Source organism: Schistocerca gregaria, chromosome 5 (assembly GCF_023897955.1).
Source record: "Schistocerca gregaria isolate iqSchGreg1 chromosome 5, iqSchGreg1.2, whole genome shotgun sequence".
Lineage (NCBI taxonomy): Eukaryota > Metazoa > Arthropoda > Insecta > Orthoptera > Acrididae > Schistocerca > Schistocerca gregaria.
In genome coordinates, this window is record NC_064924.1 from 99,638,574 (window position 1) to 99,659,930 (window position 21,357).

Sequence of the window (21,357 nt, forward strand, 5' to 3'; positions counted from 1 at the left end):
TAGCCCGCAGCCTCGCGTCCAGCGCTAACGGGATCGAGCAAATTTACTGCTTCCGGCGTCCACCCTCTTGCCAGACCGGACCAGACATTATCTGCCGGCTGGGTGGGCGGTGCGGGCACGGCTCCCAGACACACGCTCGGGGTTCCCGTCTTCCCGTCTTCATGGTTTTATCGCTTATTCGCGTGGCAGAGCAACGGAGTTATCTAAAATGAAAACGCACAAAAGGTTAGAGCGGATACTTCTGTAGAGGGCTACGAGCATCCAGCAACTGCAGGAAGTTGGAAAGCCTGCTGCGAGGCCTTAACACTGCAGCACCAGGAGCAAAAACAGAAGATCGATTGATTTCGGAAATCTGGAAATTAGACCACGAAAACTTTGCACTCAACACACATAGAATCATCGAAAACATCTGGCAAACAGAAAAAGCTCCTTAAGAATGGAATTCAGCTCTAATACAACCACACCGCACCCCACACAAACCCCCTTCTAAGAAAGGAGAAATAACATACCTTAATACACTGTTGGCCATCAAAATTGCTACACCAAGAAGAAATGCAGATGATAAACGGGTATTCATTGGACAAATATATTATACTAAAACTGACATGTTCACGCAATTTCGGTGCATAGATCCTGAGACATCAGTACCCAGAACAACCACTTCTGGCCGTAATAATGGCCTTGATACGTCTGGGCATGGAGTCAGAGCTTGGATGGCGTGTACAGGTACAGTTGCCCATGCTGCTTCAACACGATACCGCAGTTCATCGAAGAGTAGTGACTGGCGTATTGGGATGAGCCAGTTCCTCGGCCACCATTGACCAGACGTTTCCAGTCGGTGAGAGATCTGGAGAATGTGCTGGCCAGGGCAGCAGTGGAACATTTTGTGTATCCAGAAAGGCCCGTACAGGACCTGCAACATACGGTCGTGCATTATCCTGCTGAAATGTAGGGTTTCAAAGGGATCGAATGAAGGGTAGAACAACGGATCGTAACACATCTGAAATGTAACGTCCACTGTTCAAACTGCCGTCAATGCGAACAAGAGGTGACCGAGACGTGTAACGAATGGCACCCCATACCATCACGCCGGGTGATACGCCAGTATGACGATGACGAATACACGCTTCCAATGTCCGTTCACCGCGATGTCGCCAAACACGGATGCGACCATCGTGATGCTGTAAACAGAACCTGGATTCATCCGAGAAAATGACCTTTTGCCATTCGTCCACTCAGGTTCGCCGTTGAGTACACCATCGCAGGTGCTCCTGTCTGTCATGCAGCGTCAAGGGTAACCGCAGCCACGGTCTCCGAGCTGATAGTCCATGCAGCTGCAAACGTCGTCGAACTGTTCGTGCAGATGGTTGTTGTCTTGCAAACTTCCCCATCTGTTCACTCAGCGATCGAGACGTGGCTGCACGATCCGTTACAGCCGTGCGGATAAGATGCCTGTCATCTCGACTGCTTGTGATACGAGGCCGTTGGGATCCAGCAGGGCGTTCCGTACTACCCTCCTGAACCCACCGATTCCATATTCTGCTAACAGTCATAGCATTTTCTTCCTGTCGGTTAAATTTCGCTTCTGTAGCACGTCATCTGCGTGGTGTGGCAATTTTAATGGCCAGTAGTGTAGTTACAGAGGAATTTAACGACTGCATGTGAAGACCAACTAACCAACTGCGTGTGACATACAAAATTCTATCCAAAGCCCTGTTAAATCCCCTAGATCCTCGGTTAGATCCACAGACAGGAAAATACTAAGGAAGATTCAGAAAGAACCGATCAGGAGCCTTAAACAGTATTAACAACGAGAAAGTCCAGGAACACCACAGTAATATTCGTCGAATTCAAGAATGCCCACGACTCCATAGACAAAGAAACACTCTTGAACACGAACTTGCAGCATGCTGGAGATGGAAAAATAGGTCTGCAGCTTGTCTTTTAATTGAAGCAAATGGTTTTGGCTCCATCATAAGTTGCGTTGAGAAGAATGGTGACTAGTTTAGGACATTTGTATCCATTTTCAATCCATCCGTTTAGTAAGTGTGACAAATGTAGGCTATAGTTTATGTACATAAACTGCCCCCGCAGTGATGATCAGGGTGGTATACTATGGCAGACTCAACTACAGTGAATACCCCACACAGGACGGACATTAGGCTTCTCTAATGTCCATTGTGCTGCTTCGATCATGACTGCAGAGTCAGTTTCTGTACATAGACTGTCGCCTGTGTTTGTCACACTTACGATACGGATGGTTTGAAAATGGACACAGGTGTCCGAAACTAGTCACAATCAAGAAATAAAAATAAAAAGATACTTCTCAGTGCAACTTATGACGGAGCTACAACCATTTATATCAACTCTTCAACAGATTGGTAGAAGTGAAGGTGGACATCAAGACCAGAAAACTAATCCAGGAAATTTTAGCAAATTCAGCATCCAAAGTGAAGTTAATGGGAGAGATCTGGGAACCATTAGAAATCAAGACAGGGAGATGGCCTGTCACCCGTTCTATTTGACCCGGTTTTGAGGAAAATAATCGGGATATGGGAAAAAGGAGACAGTGAGGTAATGATGCGAAGACAAGACTGTCAGCTTTAAATGCCTGGTCTTTACTGATGGTATAACCATCATAACAAATAACAGAAAAGAAGCTAAAGAAGCCCTAGAGACGCTACACGAAATCCTAGCGAAAACAGGACTACAAATCTCATATGAAAAAGCACAGTATATGGACACAGACATACACCCACTGGTAACAAAGTATGGAAAGATAACACAAGCAGAAAGTTTCAAATACATGTGAGAGATTATATAGAAAACATACATCACCCGACAGCCAATGCAGAAAGGATGACAAAACTACGAAAAGCATACAGGCTAACAGGGTGACAATTATTGAACTGTATCAACAAAAAAAGTCGTAATTTAGTTACAAACTACGGCGTGCACAAACTTAATTCAACTTGTGAACGTCGGTACAGATATTCGGATTTAGGTTGACATGTTCGATATGCCTGCCATCAATGGCGGTGATGTGGCGCAAATGAACAGCACAATTCTGCATAACCAACTGAAGTCTCGGAACATCGATGCTGTCGATGACCTCTTGAGTGGCTGTTTTCAGCTCAGTAATGGTTTTGGCGTTATTGCTGTTCACCTTGTCTTTAATGTAGCCCCACAAAAGGAGTCGCATGCGTTCAGATCCGGAGAATATGGCTGCCTGTGGGTAACCCAGAGCCAGAGTGCGGTCCCCAAAGTGCTCCTCCAGGACATCAGACACTCTTCTGCTTCGATGTGATTGAACTCCATCTTCCATGAACCAGAGCTTGTCGAAATATGTGTCACCCTGGATAATGGGGATGAAATCATCTTGCAAAGCCCTTACGTAGCGTATGGTAGTCACCGTGACATCAAAGTTTATCGCACCTATTATTCCGTGACTGTACGTTGGATGCCACGCAGTCACCGATCTCGAAATGCGGATTCTCAGTTTTCCAAATGCGCCAGTTTTGCTTATTGACCAACCCATCCAAATGAAAGTGGGCTTCGACGCAAAACCAAACCATACCGCGCGCACACTAATTCCCATCATACATCGTGGCAAACTGTGCAGTTTGAACGTCCTAACACAAAGCGTTCAGAAGTTATGACGATTTTATTTTATATAGTTCAATAATTGTCTCTCTGTACATGGAACCATTATAATAACAGAAGCATTCTCGCCGATGCCAAATTAAGACATATTTACAGCAGTCTTACCAGGGCCTTGTCTGCCTTAGAAACCACAGTAATAAAGAGAAGAACGAAACTCGAGGAGATGGAAAAACAAGAGAGGAAGATCTGCGGTCGGTTCAGAAAGAGGGGATCTGGATACAGAGACCGGCAACAGAACTGTATGAACAGGCTTATATGATGACCAACATCAAGAAAAGAAGGAAATGATTGACATTCGAGGATACTGTCTGTGGCGGCTTTCTTTAGCCAGGTGTTCCACTGGTTGTTAGCGAACTGCGCAGTCGTACGATGAAGAGTGGCCGAGACCCCGTTTAAGCATTTAGCGCCAGTATCTGGTTCGGTCCGCCCATAGTCGGTTAAGTGTTGTCTGCAGCCATCTTACCGGGCAACGTGACGAAGTGGGAAGACACTAGACTTGCATTCGGGAAGAAGGCAGTTCAAATTCTCATTCGATCATCCAAATCTTGATCCCAAAAAGGCTTCAGGCAAATCCCGGTACGGCTGATTTGGAAGTTCAAAGTCGATTTGCTCTGCACCCGAGGTTGTGCTAAGAATCTGATCACCTTGTAGTTGGCCGGAGTTACAAAAGTAAAATAATTTATTTGTTACACACTCATCTTAAAATTTAACCTATCGAGTTCCATGCCTTGTGTTCCATGCCTTGTGTTAGAACTAAACATCATTATCTGGCTGGAGCATTTACGAACGTTAAGCAGCGGGCCACTGGCGTACCTGCTAAAGGCCAACTATCCCTGCGTCAGAAAGCCTTGAATTTTCAATGCTTAGTTTTTACGGTAGTCGCTTTCGTAGCGATAATTAGTAGCTTTTTAATACAACAAGATAACACGCCGCAAAAATCAGGGAAACATACCTCTATACCTGTCATCAGCTATTTATCATTTCACAACCATTCATACATAACACACAATACTGATATGCAAACTTGCCCGCTATTAACTAAGCTGTTTGACTTAATTTGTAGCCTCAATTACTTAACTTTCTTTAGTCTAAATAATCCTAAAGTATTATCGCCATAATTTTTTGTTCTGAAATTTTTATTTAATGTTATTTATTGCTGTAAGTCGGTAGTTCACTTCATTTTCCTTACGGATCACAGTGGTCGATTACAGTGAAGGGATGAATGACCCCAGGATGTGCAGACAGAGCGCAGAGAGAGCTGCGCTGTTCATTCTTACGACACAGCGAGTTACACCACAGAAACGGTTCATTCCCGGGCGAATGCAGGAGTCACAGCACGGACAGTGTTTTCATCTTCAGTTCGCTTAGTTGCGTACCACCCGCACGAAATAATTGGAAGTAAATTGCGATTTGTCAAAGAATAGTGTACAATTTTTGGGGTATGTAAATTACTTGCGCACCAAAGTCCTGCACTACCTTTGTATGATTTGGTGGATTATTGGAGAAAAGTTCTTATTCCATAACAGGAGATAAGAAAATGCTTACACAAGTCAGAAGCTATGTATCAACAATAGAAGTAACCTCAAAATTATGGCGCAGGATTGTCAGACGTTCGTAAGCGAAAAGAAACTTCAGGTGTGCCACATAGCAATGCTTTCAAGATAATTAATATTACAGAAGACTGCCTGATTTTGATAAATCAGTGATTGAAAGAAGGCTCAAGCGTGATGGTATATGGACTCGATCAGCAGTCGGAATCGATTCTAGCGATCAGAATCAGACATTGTCTATTTGAGTTACATTTCATCCTAATTAGTTTCCCTGAATAGAGACTGAAAGTAGTAAAAGATTCAGGCAGTGACAGATGAAAAAGAGGAATCGTTAATGAGATTGGCTAGTTTGTTTCTAATAAAATTTACCAGATTGAGTGACAAGTTAGGTAAGATGGATCTTTCTCAGTGGACTAAAATGAAAATTTCGTCAACTCTATTTATTAAATTAAAAGTTGTAGCTGATCCTGCTGACATAGGCTCCAATCTTATAAGAGGACAGCAATAAATAACTCGTCGATAAACTATCAACGAAAGCAGTAACAGTACGCGATTCAGGTTGTTTGCAAGTATTTTCATTAGTTTCCAGGACATAAAAAAGCTTTTATGGAAGAATAATAATTTTTAACACAAGTGATTTTTCTCGTAATATTTGCATTCAAACATTATACCCCTCCCGCCGGAGGTTCGAGTCCTCCCTCTGGCATGGGTGTGTGTTTGTTCTTAGCATAAGTTAGTTTTAAGTAGTGTGTGAGTCTAGGCACCGATGACCTCAGCAGTTGGGTCCCTTAGGAATTCAAACACGTTTGAGCATTTTTGAGCGAACATTAATGTACTAGCTTTATACATAACGTCTCAAACTTGTGTCAAATTAAAACGCCGTCAGTTGTGGCCGAGTGATTCTAGGCGCTTCAGTCCGGAACCGCGCTGATGCTACGGTCGCAGGTTCGAATCCTGCCTCGGACATCGATGTGTGTGATACCCTTAGGTTAGTTCGGTTTAAGTTCAAATGGTTGGCTCTGAGCACTATAGGACTTCACAGGTATCGTCATCAGTCCCCTAGAACTTAGAACTACTTAAACCTAACTAACCTAAGGACATAACACACGTCCATGCCCGAGGCAGGATTCGAACCTGCGACCGTAGCGGTCGCGCGGTTCCGGACTGCGCGCCTAGAGCCGCGAGGCCACCGCGGCCGACTCGGTTTAAGTAGTTCTAAGTCTAAGGGACTGATGACCTCAGATGGTAAGTCCCATAGTGCTTAGAGCCATTTGAGACATTTTGAACCAAATTGAAACGGGTGATACTGGGTCCACAACTGATTGTAAGGATCCAATGCTCGTAGATGCATATTTATTGTGTAATGGACATACACAGCACACACCGCATGACATCAACGAAGCTCATGGCAATTGTTCAAAGAGACGACCGCTTGCCTGAATGCATGCCCGGCAGCGCCTCATGAAGTTCTGCCGCACTCTGTCAAAGATCCCTGGTGTCTGCTGTGGCACGGGTCAGGCAGCTTGGACCCTACCAAGCAGGTCTTCGTCCGTTTCTACGGGGTATTGTACACCAGTGTCGTGACTTAGTACCAGAGGAAAACGTTCAGACGTGTGAGATCTGGCTATCGCGCTGGACATGGGACAGGACCTCTGTTTCAAATTCAACGATAAGGATACGCGTTGTTCAGGTGCTACCGGACACTAACATCGAAGTGAGCTGTTACATCGTCGACCCTAAACCACATACTTTCGCGGGAGTCAAGGGGTACCGTCTGCAAGTTGTTCACGCGGCGTTGCAATACATGCATTGAGACTGTCGATCGTCGCTTTCAACCAGTACTATGAGCTACGTTGTTGTTTTGCTGTGTACTCCGCACATATCTATAATACAATAAATATGCATTTCCGACTATTAGCTCGCTATTTCAATGAACGAGGGTCAGTCCAAAAGAAATGCACACTATTTTTGTAAAAATATAGTTTTCATTCTGCATGTGTGAAAGTTCTACAGTGTGTAGATACATATTTCCCGCTAGTTTTCAAACTTAGTTCAGCCTGTTCCCGTGAGTGGCGCCGTCACAGCATGTCTTCAAGATGGCTGCTACACTTGACGTTCGTCAGGAGCAACGTGCTGGCATATAATTAATGAGCTGTGCAAGTGAGACAGTGGGAAACAACAAGAGGTTGAAAAAGGTATATGGAGATGCTGTTGTCGATCGCAGTACAATTAGTCGATGGGCAAGCAGATTACGTGATGAAAGCGGGCACGGCAATATTGAGGATTGTCCTCACAGCGGCAGGCCTCGTACTGCACACACTCCAGTCAATGTGCAGACAGTTAATTGGTGACTGCTCACAGACGCATCACAGTGAACAAATTGTCACGCTACGTTGGGATAGGGGAAGTGTTTGCAAAATACTAAAAGTGTTGGCGTTATAAAAAGGTTCGTACCAGGTGGGTTTCCAGGATGTTGACAGTGGCTCACAAAGAAACAACGAAAACGGTATGCACCGAACTTTTGGAGCAGTACGAGAATTGTGGAGACGAATTTCTTGGAGGAATTGTGACAGGTGATGAAACATGGCTCCTTCATTTTTCACCAGAGACGAAGAGGCAATCAATGCTTTGGCATCATGCAAATTCTCCCAAGAAAAAAAGTTCAAAACCACACGTTCAGCTGGAAAAGTTATGGCTACGGTGTTTTTCGATTCCGAAGGACTCTGGCTTGTGGACATCCTGCCAAGTGGAACCACCATAAATTCTGATGCATATGTGACGACACTGAAGAAACTTCAAGCTCGACTGAGTCTTGTTCTACCACATCGGCAAAAGCAGGATGTTTCGCTGTTGCACGACAATGCACGGCCACATGTCAGTCAAAAAACCATGGAAGCGATCACAAAACTCGGATGGACAACACAGAAGCACCCGCCTTACAGTCCTGACCTGGCTCCATGTGGCTATCATCTCTTTGGGAAACTGAAAGACTCTCTTCGTGGAACAAGGTTTGAAGATGATGACTCCCTTGCGCACACTGCCAAACAGTGGTTCCAACAGGTTGGTACAGAATTTCACCGTGCGTGTATACAGACGCTGGTTCCAAGATGGCGTAAGTCAGTTGAGAGGGATGGAAATTATTTGGAGGAATGAAAATATTGTCCCTACAGGATGTAAAACTTTCAAACATGTAGAATAAAAGGAAGATTTAAAAAAATAGTGTGCATTTCTTTTGGAGTGGCCCTGTAATTGGTTGTGGACACACTACCACCTGTTTCAGTTTGACCTAAACGGTTTAAGACACAATGTACACCATGTTATTAAACCTAATACAGCAGAATCAGTACTTAAGTCGAAAGTAATGAACCTGTTGTTTAATCAGATACTTCTGAACAATAGTGTTTGAGGTAAAATGTTAATAATATTTTTAATAGATATTTTAGGTTTTTGTTTTTAAAGTAGAGCCCAAATTACACAATGAAAACTAGGGGTTAACACAAAAAATATCCAACATGAATATGATCCACCCTCGAGTACACAGCCGCGCATCTAACGGACGGCATGTGGCTGACGTGAGAAGAGAGCCCTGAGTAGCTGGCGCCGGCGCCCTTTGGGACCGGAGGGACGCTGCTTGGGCCTGCCCTTCCGCCATTAGGGCGACGTCACGCGCGGCGGCGGGCTGATGGCCCTTAATGGTCCCTCCAAGGACCCTGCCGTCCTCTGACAGCACGCTGCATCACTTTCGCCCGCGTCACGGGATGAGGAACGAGAAAAAACTTTTCACAGCTAAGGAAAGTCACTGTGGGTCAGAGGTCTTTAGCATTCTAGCTGCTGCCGTCATATCCCGCGATCATCTGCTGTTGTTGTGTGGCTCAGCTATGACTGCTAGTATTGCGTGTCGAACAAGCAGTCGACACGACGCATCCCTGTTGTCGATACCTGAGCCGCAATTTTGATTCGCCCAGTTATCCTTTCGAGTATGAGTGCACCCAACGCAAAAAAGTTTGTAATAGTGACCTGAATCGAGCGGCGGTCCTTCACTTGCCACGCACAAGCTGACGCTGTCACCCAAACCTCCAGATGCCAGTCATTCAGATTGGTACCAAACCTTGTGTGTCGATAGAGATCAACCAAAACTCCGATTCAGTTAGTAGTATGTGTGGATAGGTGTGGTGGTCTGTCGAGCATGTGCGAAAGAGTAGACACCACTCTTGATGTTGGTCAGCGATTGTTGTGTACGTACAACAACGGAAATAACTGAACTTGGGAGAGAGTGTGCGCCATTCCCCCTGGACATAATTGATGAATGGTACGCGTCGAACGTCACAGAAGAGGAAACACTAGATATCAAATTACAATGTAATGAATACCCCTGGCCGCATACAGGCGTTGATATAAGCCAACGGCGACAGTGGAAAACGTGTGCCCCGACTGGGACTCGAACCCAGGATCTCGTGCTTACATGGCAGACGCTCTATGCATCTGAGCCACCGAGGACACAGAGGATAGTGCGACTACAGGGACTTACCTCTGGCACGCCTCCCGTGAGGCCCACATTCCCAACTTATTGTCCCGCACTATATTCATAATGCCCCTGCCCATTATACTCATTACTCGCGGCTTTTTGCCGATTCCCGTAAGAGTTCGGGCACTGTTTGTGCATCCGCACAGAAGAAGATGGTCAAATGGCCGGTGAGCCTTATATATATATATATATATATATATATATATATATATATATATATATATATATATATATATATATATATATCGCCTATCCCGCGCTAGGTGGAACGGAATGGTTCGTTTGTGAACAAGTGAATGGACTGGACTCGACGCTATGTACTTATTATTAATCTTATTTTGTTTATTGTTAATAGTATTAGTTTTGTTACGTGTATTATTATTATTATTATTATTATTATTATTACTTTTACTACCTCTGCACGTGTGATGTGATCGTTTCTGTATTTTTCTGTTCCGATTGTATATTCTGTGGAATTAAAAATGTATTCTTTAGATTTACTACTTTCAAAGAAACAAAGTGAAAGCATACTGCGACGAGGACATCGCTGTAAACTTCAAACAGCTCTTTTACATGTCATAAAAAGGAACCTATCTGTGGGGTTCGAACCCGGACCCTTGTTACAGCGCCTTAACGCTCTTCCAGCTCAGCCACGGCTGCCGCACGTTTTCAGTGCTCACAGACACACATCTCCTGTGCTCTGCTAGTTCTGGTGTTGCTTTTAATTAACGTTTACGCCCGTTCACAATACGAACTAAATCGGAGTTGTGGTTGACTTGGTTGACACCCTATCTACATACAATGTTTGGTACTGATGTGAGAGTCTGACACATGGATGTCGGATGTGAGCTACTATACTGAGATCTGTAATATTTTCTACTGTCATCTAACAAGCGAAGCATTCCAGGTAACTGGCCGGAGTGGCCAAGCGGCTCTGGGCGCTACAGTCTGGAACCGCGCAACTGCTACGGCCGCAGGTTCGAATCCTGCCACTGGTATGGATGTGTGTGATGTCCTTAGGTTAATTAGGTTTAAGTAGTTCTAAGTTCTAGGGGACTGATGACCTTCGCTGTTAAGTCCCATAGTGCTCAGAGCCATTTGAACCATTTCAGGTACATCGAAGTGCTATTACGTGTTATAGCCATACAGAACAACTATCGCAGTTCACACACGTATCTCATTCTCAACTTTCGTAGTCCACTCCCTGACCTCCGGAAAAAAGACTAACCCCTCAACCATCCCCCCCCCCCCCCCCCCCCCCGGAGTTCTCTCTCTCTTTCTCTAGCACACTTTTTAACTATCGTTCCTCAACTTAAGGGCATGAAGACACATAGTGTGGACCGAATTGGTGTTACCTTGAAATGCGAGCCGCTGTAGACAAGCGGTTCTAGGCGCTTCAGCCCGGAACCGCGCTGCTGCTAAGGTCGCAGGTTCGAATCCCGCCTCGGGCATGGATGTATGTGATGTCCTTAGGTTACTTATCTTTGAGTAGTCCTAAATCTAGAGGAGTGATGATATCAGATGTTAAGTCCCATAGTGCTTAGTCATTGCAACCATTTGAACTTGTTACCTTCAATAATTTTTCAAGTTTAGAAAGTCTCATTTCCGTTTAGTGGAAAATAATGTATTCCACTCTTTCGCAACTGCTAGTTGAACGATCTGCTATACTCTCGGTAACTCTAATAATTATAACAATTATAACCAGCTATTGAAAATGAAAAAGAACAATCCTCAAACTTGCTGCCAGATTAAAACCCTTTGCCGAATCAGGGCTCGAGTCAGGGATTCTTGCCTTTCACGGGTAAGTGCTCAAACAGCTGAGCTACCCAGCCACAACCCAACCCCCGTCCTTCACACATTCACTTCTGCCAGTAGCATGAAAGGTAGGAGATGAGGCGCTGGCGGAAGTGAAGACGTCAGGACGGCTTGTGTGTCGTGGTCGGAGAGCTCAGTTGGTTGAACACTGACCCGCGAAAGGCTAAGACCCGGTCCGGCCCACAATTTTATTCCTCCACGAAGTTTCGTATGAGCCCACACACTCACACTGAATGAAACTTTCATTCTGAATAACCGGCGCTAATGCGCTCGGCACCCGAAATATGAGATACCAACATTATAACGTGGTACATGTGTACTCTACACCATATTACCGCGACATGAGCTCGGATTTACCGTCTATGAAGAATAAGCTGGGCCATCAGCGGTTCTGCAAGGTCGCTCACCTGGTTTTAGTTCCTCAAATCAGTGCCTCTGGGTGTTTATAGTATCTTTTCGGCCATGAAAGAAGATCAGAGACGCACAGTTCCTTTATGTATTTTACGAACATTAGAGATCAGATGACTCTTTCTCGGGGCATACGTAATGTTACTGCAGTTTTTGCAAAACATTAGCTGTCCAGTATAAATTGTATTTACAATGGTATGTTGATCAAAAATTTATCGAAACAGTCACAGTATGTTAATATAAAGAAACAATCGAGTGACGTTGTTGGCCACCTGACTTAATTTCCCTAGCACCAACAGCAGCTTCACACGCCATTACTGATACAGCAGAGATATTTGGCATACACTGGGTATGTGTGAGGTAATGAAGTATTGAAAGGCGACTACATCTCACATTTACACAGTTTATTGAAATTAATATCATGCCTGCATTTTTACACGGGATGTAACAAGTACAAGTAATATTTTTATTGGTGACTGAGGACAGTGTAATGAACAGCATTACAGCAGTATATACTTAATTTGCAGACAAACAGTTATAGCTATTAGGAGTAGCATATTTTTAGCTTAGCTAGTATTCCCAAATACGCGCCTCAAAAGCAAACCATTACTGCTTATTTTCCCGTGGGTGGCAGGTCAGGTATTGAAGTATGAACGGGTGGTCGCAAAACGGTTAGCCTGTACTGACGGGTGTAGTCCACTTAGTGGTGCAGTTACGACCGTGCAGAAAACGTCAGGTAGTAAATTATATGACGTTTTTGTGGGAAGACTGTTCGACGCACAGAAGAAACAAGCAAACACACTAGACGTACATATTAAGGTACCACATAAAATATCCGCATTTATGCCCGTAACATCCAGTATAAGAATGTGGTTGCATGCTTTGAAATTCAAAGTAGGCAACAGCGTCATCGACCAATTGCATCAAATGCCTGGGTATGGAATCCACAGTCGTCTGGAAGAAGTCGCATGGAATATTACTGATAATGTAACATACCAGTACTTCCAGTTCTTCCAGTGTGCTAGATTTTCGTCCGGTACACCTCACATTTTGCCCAGCCCTGTAAAAAGAAGTCACATGGTGTGAGGTCTGGACTTCTTGCAAGCCACTCATGAAGTCCACGTCTCCCCAGCCAACATCGTGGTAACTTCTCATCCAACCAAGCGTGCATGTCATTTGCAAAGTGAGGCGATACGGCATCTTGCTTAAAAATGTGTTCGGTGTTATCCCACGCAGGTATTGTGCCGGCCGGAGTTGCCGAGCGGTTCTAGGCGCTACAGTCTGGAACCACGCGACCAATGCGGTCGCAGATTCGAATCCCGCCTCGGGCATGGATGTGTGTGATGCCCTTAGTTTAGTTAGGTTTGAGTAGTTCCAAGTTCTAGGGGACTGATGACCTCAGAAGTTAAGTCCCTTAGTGCTCAGAGCCATTTGAACCATTTGAGCAGATACTGTGGGTCAAACAGAATTTTCAAGCATGTGCAGATGAAGTTCTGTATTTATTGTGCTGCTCACGATAATTGTCAGCAATTTCACTCCATAAGGTGACTCTTTGGTGAAGCTGCATCTTTTGCAGCGCCAAATAATGGCAATTGTACCGACTGATACGAGATCGTCACTCCAGTGGCTGTTGTTAAACAATCTTCGTACCAACCGAGTATCAACTCCTCATGCTCCATTCTGCGATCACATTCTTCCAATGTCTGCATTTGTGCGTGATGAGGCTTCCACGTTCGATAATATTCAGTTATTCACCTAAGATCTGACTTGTCACGTACCTGGGAAGTCAACTGTCACATGGTTCTCTGGCGGGTTGATTCCGAAGGGCTGCGTACAAATATTTTCATTACAGTCGCCATTTTATCATCAGGTACAGACGTGGGTGGACGACCAGTTTTTCTTGCATCTTTTACTGAGCCTGTGCTCATTAAATTTCGTGACAATTGTTTATTGTCTCTGGACAAATTATGAAAAATTCACAGTACTCCACATCTCTGCGCCACGGCGATGGCAATGTGTGCTTGTTGTTGAGCAGTCAAGCGATTGGCCATCTTTTCAATTTCTGTTTGCAGCTCCTCTCACGGCAACCGACTGTCTTGGAGCAAACGTAAAAACAAGCGCAAGTTGATGATAAAAATGGGGAAGGTGAGGGAGACGGAACAAATGCCGAGCTCGGAGCGCATGTCCGACATGGGAGCCAGAGGTTTGTATTTGTATCGGAGCCAGTGTGGGTAGTACGGCCTCGGAACCAGGTGACGCATGCCCTCACCTTGATGCAGAAATTCGAACCTTATTTAATGACCTATATGTACACAGTGTTTCCATTGTGATTCCATAGATATCAAAATTTCTACAGCAATTTTATAATACCCAGTTACTCTCCAGACACCCTGTAATCCAGGGCATTGGCGCAAAGTGTGGTGATCAGGAGCTTGACGTCACACGTTTTATGGCAAGGAGATCAGAGCTACAGTGACTTGTTCCGCATGTAAAAATTTGTACTGTCTCGTACCAGATACAATTATGTCCGCGTGTGAAGGACTTCCGGTTGCGGGTTGCACTTGCCGTACCCGTGGAGACGGCTAACCGCAGGCAGAGCCACTGTGCAGGGCGACGCGGCGCGGCAGTGATTCACGCCGTTACTCATCCCCGCTTATTCACTTGACTCGTCTGCAGCGCGCCTCTGCCTCAGCCGGGCTCCATTCAACTGCCGCCGCAGCATTAGCAGTTAAAAGCGGCCACTCGCTCCAACTCGTGTGCTCGGCCGAGCGCACAGTGGCACACTCTGCCGGCTGCGTTCGGAAGTGCCCAAGCTACCGTGACCGAGTAGGATACACAGTGAAGAGCTTGGCGCACCGTAATCCGTCGTCACAAGGGCCGTGCGTTCTTACGTCAGCGTTGAGCGTGCCGAGTTTCTGACGTCATAGCGTGGAAAAAGCACGTTTTGGAGCCTTTCTGAATACAGTATCAAGCATATTGAACAACATCACTTACGTCAGATGCAGACCATCTTTTCTTTCAGTAGAGTCGGAAGACCCCATATTCCGTTTCAGTTGAGGCACGGATTTGCTGTTTGATGTTACAGTTTAAGTCCTATAAATATATGCCGCCGAGTGCAAGTCTTACTTCAGTCGACACTACATAGGGTGACTTGCGTGCAGGTAATTAGGATGAAATGATGATGATTAGGACAACACAACACCCAGTCCACGAGCAGAGAAAATCTCCAACCCGGTCGGGATCGAACCTGGGCCCGCTGCGAGAGAAGCAGTAACCACTCAGCTAAGTAGGTGGAGATTTTTGGGGGCATCTAGTAGGGACTGATCGCATACGTAAAGAAAGTGATCGCTATGCGGTAGCGCCCGGTAGGTATGCAACCCCCTAACGTAGAAGTAACGTGGACACGATCATAACTGACCAAATCTGCTAGGGACACGCTTACTTACGGTAGTACGTGAGAGAGTACCGTAGTTTCACAACACTACTCAGAAACATATTACACTAGGAGGGCGTTACTTAGACATCTTACGAAGTATTGTGTTCTTAGAAGGAGCGCGCGAACGAAAACAAATGGGGTGAAACCCAATACGGGTAAAGGGCTACTCCCCGCACAGAAGCGGAGGGGCCGCAGTCCTCAGCCCGTCGTATCGAGTGATGGGTCCTCAAGCGCCTCCACCCTCTGCTAAACCCAATTTTAGCGTTACCAGAGAACCTCGGCTTCTTCCTGTGCGAGTCGCTGATCCGTCAGGTCCTGTAAGGCAGGGATAAAGACTCTCGCGGCCGTTTAGACCGCGATACCCGATACGCCGCAGGGCTCGACACAGTGTACAGTCGGTTCGCATTGTGATTAATGAGGAAAGATAGTGGTATTTATTATTCAATAGCAAATGAGGCGTTCACACTGCAAAACACTTGTTCGTCGTTTCACATACAAAGCCTTTACTTCGCCTTATTCTCTATTGAGTGCAAGTGTACGCTTCGAATTAATTACACTGATGAGCCAAATGCTAGGGTCGCAGGTTCGAATCCTGCCTCTGGCATGGGTGTGTGTGTGATGTCCTTAGGATAGTTATGTTTAAGTAGTTCTAAGTTCTAGGCGACTGATGACCCCAGATGATAAGTCCCATAGTGCTGAGAGCCGTTTGAACCATTTGATGAGCCAAAACATTTTGACGACTGCCCACCGCAAGGTTGAATACCTCCTAGTGGTGGTGCAGGCACGTGGAGCAGTAACGAAAGAACGTAAGCGGAAGAGAGACAAACGGGCAGTGATTATAGCGAAGATCGAGCCGCGAATGCGGTTATCCACTGATATGAGCGGTTCTGAGAAATCACACATTGCTGCGGCTGGAAATGAGAATCTTTGACACGGCAAAGCTGGTTGCCTGTTGGCGTACTAGTGTCGTGATCACCTATGGAAAGTGGTTGAAGGATGGTGAAATAACGAGTAGGCCAAATGGTATTGGACGACCAAGTCTCATCACATAACGTAGAGACCGGAGGATCCACCACCGTTTAATCCACGAGAAGCAGCGATCGGTGTCAGATCTGACAACTGAGTGCAGGCCTAAGTGTTTCGGAGCACACACGGTTCAAAGGCCATTGTTGAACATGGAGCTCCACATCTCACGATCCCTACGTGTTCCATTGACTACGCGACGACATCGTCAGTTATGATTGCAGTGGGCACAGCATCACTGACTTTTCACTGCGCATCGGTAGAAACATGTCGCTTATCGAATGAATCGCATTTTTTGTTGTACCAGGTCGACGGTTGGGTCCTTTGACGCCGTCATTCAAGCTGAAGGCTGCGCGAGACATAAGTGATGCGACAATAAAGTAATGAGACTGATTTTCTTTGCAAAATGTGGCTATGCTGCAGGCTTGCGTAGGCACAATATCTTTGACCTTACTCTATAAGCTGCTTCTAGTCCAGGCGGCACATCGATGCAACTGCTCAGTCGTGAATTGTGCTATAATAAGTTAGGTGTTTGTGTCTCTCGTCACGGAAATGGAACCGCGTAATGTTGCGCAACGGTATGCCATTTGTTTTTGCGTTAAATTGGGTGAGAACGCAACGGCAACTTATGGTAAGCTTTAGAAGGCTTTTCGAGAGGTTATGTCAAGAGCTCAAGTTTTTCGTTGGCATAACATGTTTAGTGAAGGCGGAACGAATGTTGGAAGATGAAGACCACAGTGGACGACCATCAACCTCACTTATGGATGTGAACTCGGCCAGGGTACGTGAACTCGTACGATCTGATCGAAGATTATCCGTGAAAATGATTGCAGAAGGACTGAACATCAATCGAGATAGGGTTCGTCTAATAATAACTGAAGATCTTGGTAAAAGAAAGATTTGTGCAAAAATGGTCCCCAAAAATCTCACACAACAGCGAGAAACACGGAAAAAGTGGCAGCTGATCTGTTAGAGCAAGCGGAAATAAATTCATAATTGTTGAGCCATGTTATCACTGGTGATAAAAATTGCTTTTTTCGGTACGATCCACAGACGAAACGCCAAAGTTCGCAATGGTGCTCAAAGGGATCACCCTGACGAAAAAAAGCTGGCATGTCAAAGTCAAAAGTGAAATGCATGCTTGTGTGCTTCTTTGATTCCAAGGGAATTGTTCATAAAGATTGGGTGCCTCTTGAACAAACAGTTAACCAATATTACTACAAAGAAATTTTGCAAAGACTTCATAAAAGAGTTCTTCGTGTCCGTGCCAACATTACTGGTAATTGGATTTTGCATCACGATAATGCGCCATCCCATACTGCTGTCAGTATAGCAATTTTAACCTCAAAACGAATTTCAGTATTACCACAGCCACCTTATTCACCAGATATCGCTCCGTGCGACTTTTTTCCTATTTCCAAGAGTCAAAACGGCAGTCAAGGGATGCCATTTTCAAACAGGACAAGATGTCCAAAAAGTTGTGACGAGGGTCTTGGAGGACATTACAGAAGATGAGTTACAGAAATGTTACCATCTATGGCAGAAGCGCTGAAAAAGTGTGTGCAATCAGAAGGGAACTACTTTGAAGGAGACAACACTAGACTAAAACGGTAAGAAACATTCTTTTTTTCACATCGTTCTCATTACTTTATTGTCGCACCACGTATACCGCGCCACAGATGCAGGTCGGTGAGGGCAGAATAATGCTATGGAGTACACTGAGTTGGGCTTTCGTAGGATCTGTGGTGGTAATCGAAGGTACTGTGAAAGCAGTGAACTGTGAACATTACTGCGGACAACCGCCATCGCTTTGTGCTCGAAGTCTCCCCCTACGGCGATGACATTTTCTAGTAGGATGACTGTCCATGTTGCAAGGTCAGAATCGTGCTACTTTGAGGGACATTACAGTGATCACACACTGATGTCTTCGCGAGCAAATGAGCATGATACCCCATTAGAACACATGTCGGTCGCAAGCTGCATGCCCGCAATCCACCATCCAGTAATTTGCGGAAATTGCTTGACTTGCATGTATACATCTTGTACCACACACTTCTGGAATCCCGTCAAGGACTTCGAGAATCCATGTCAAGCAGAATCTCCCTTTTCCTGTGTTTTAAAAGTGGCATAAGACGCTACTAAACAAGTGGTAGTAACATTTTGGCTCATCGGTGTACCTGCTTACCCTTAGGTTCACATAACACACAGTCCAAAAAGTATCTAGATGAGACTGACGATAAACTGATAAACGTTAAGATGGAGGTTTTAATGCTTCAGGTGTTTTACATAGTCCCCCCCCCCCATTTGAGTACAATGTCCACAACGTTCATTACCTATGTGAAATTACCAGAAAACTCCTTTTTTCAGATATTGTTCGACTTGCGCTTTACACTGACTTGAAGTCGGTTATGTTATCAAAACATTGACCTTGCATGTGAATTTATGCACTTAGTATTTTGTGGTAAGTTCGTACTGATAACACACAGTCTCGTCGCCCGCGAAGATCTTTTCCAGGACAGAATTGCATTTCAATCAAATCGCAGAAGTGCCCACGGGTCATTGTTTTTGCTTGGGAATCAAGGTGTGGCGGACAAACTTTCCACGCACTTTTCTCCAAAACGTTTGATTACTCCATTGCGATTTGTGACGCAATAACGTTGACACACTACGGCCCCGTGTCCACTATATAACACACCCTGCTCATAACCATTTAGTCGAATGCACATGCGTTGTTTGCAGCTGTTAGTTCAAGCTGCCATCGTAGTTATTGTGTTGATGTCGCTTATACGCCAGAAATAAAATCAGTTCCTAACGTCTTGGACGGACGGTGTAACTCCAGAGAAGGCAGCGCTATCCATTGAGTCAGTCTGTCATAAATACTGGATAACGGAGTACTTGAAATGAATAAATAGGTGACACAGAATGCCAGCTTAGTTTTAAAACATCAAATTTATTTCCTTTTTCTCTACTCTGTTTAAGTAAGCTTCAGTCATGCGGATTGGAGTTTACAGCAGTGAAATAAATTTACTATGTATGGTTAAGACGTTGTTTTCATGTAACGATGACCTAAGAAGCCGAAATCCGATGGGTGATTAAATGAATTATAGTTATGCAACATCATTTTTGATATTACCATGTTCTGTCAGACAGTGATGGAGAAATTAGTTCACGGTATCACTATGAATTTTAAACACGTCCCTGCGTATCTTTGTAAAGCCCTTGTCTGAAGACTGGCAGGCTGGTGAGGAATGAACCTAGCATAAGGACAAAAATAAGAGGTAATCAAGGCTCACAGACGATAGCTCTGACCCAGGCTCACAGACGATAGCTCTGACCCTGACACGTAATGACGTAATGCTGTCTGCGAACGGCAAAGTATCCAGGTTCAAATCACAAAGTGAGATAGACAAAAAGTTAACTAAACTGAAGAAATTAACAGGAAGTATATAAAGATAATATGCAGCATGCGATACTGTGAGAAGAATTTGAGAGATAATGCGAAACAAGGCTCCTGGAGTTGTCGATATTCACCGAGAATTTTGAGGTCTTTTGGAGTGATAGACATAACAAACTTACTTCACCTGCTGTGCAATACATATGAAACTACCGAAATACCTTCAGATTTCAAAAAGAACGTAGTAATTCCCATTCCAAGGAAAGCAAGTGCTGACAGTTTAATGCCAGGGTTGCAAAATACTGACACGAGCTATTTACAGAAGAACGGGAAAATGTTGACGCCGACCTCGGGGAAGGTCAGTTGGTTTCCAGAGAAACATTGGAACACACGAAATAATACACTACAACTTGTTTTAGGAAGGACCAAAAGCGATGTCATCGGTTCCACAGGATCACGGAAGGGTAGAGGAGGAAGTCGGCCGTGCCCTTTCAAAGGAACCATCCCGCCATTTGCCTGAAGCGATTTAGGGAAATCACTTAAAACCTAAATAAGGATGGCCGAACGCGGGTTTGAACCGTCGTCCTCCTGAATGCCGAGTTCAGAGTGCTAACCACTGCGCCACCTAGCTCGGTCTTCGTTTATGCTCACAGTTTGCTTTACAGTGCAAACTTACTTCCTACGGAATAATCGTATCTGTTTCAAATGCTATAGGTATAGGTTAGATAATAACGGATTTCCTGTAGAATATCTGTTGCGCCGTCTCTTTTTATAGGTCTTTTCGAGCGAAAGGAAACTGCAGTCTCCGCCTAGTCCATAAAGCGCTTTAGTGAGCCGAATGCCATTTCCCGTTACGTCTCCTTAGCGTCGTCGGCTTTTCGGAAGTCGAGAAGTACCCCGCGGCGCCTACGCGAGGTATTTTGTCGCACCGCCCGTGTACCGAATCTGCAGCGGAGACTGCCTCTGGCCTTTTATTCCCGCGCACTGAATATCGGAGCCGTAAAGCAAAGATTTTATTTCGGAATGCGCGCTCTTCCAGAGCAGTAAAATGCGGCATTATTGCGTGCTCAAGGGCCCCTCCAGGCGGCCGCAGGAACCTCTCGGCGCGGCTCCAGCACACAGGGCTGGAAGAGCAGCGAGCACATGTGTAGGTCGCCTCTAGGATGTAATTCCAACAGCGCGTCGGGAACACGGGCTCAGGTTTGTCTTGGGCCGCTTACGTCACTCTGTACTTGAGCTTGTGACTCTTCAGTGGCACAGTTCTCCTTCTTTTCTAGAAACTTAAGCCTCTCAGCTAATATTTCATTAAAATTCCCCGTTGCTGTTAATTATGCAATGCTATGCAATTACGGTAGCATTTACATTTTAACTCTGTATATTTTTCTTAAGTAATTTCAGAATATAAATTAAAAGAAGCTTGGCATCTTCAGTGTATTTTTTTTAAATTGCTACTCGTCAGTCGTACCAAAACCGACGTTTTATCTCATCTGGTTAGAGGGCGCACTCTCGACTTCTCGCAAATGAAGTCGAAGTGCGTTCTCTA

General features: G+C 45.0%; 1 protein-coding gene across 3 annotated transcripts in view; it reads left to right on the plus strand.

Annotated features, from left to right (window-relative positions):
• The window catches only part of LOC126272054 (SH2 domain-containing protein 3C), a 950,261-nt gene that overhangs the window by 635,675 nt on the left and 293,229 nt on the right, over positions 1-21,357 (plus strand). The window lies entirely within an intron of this gene.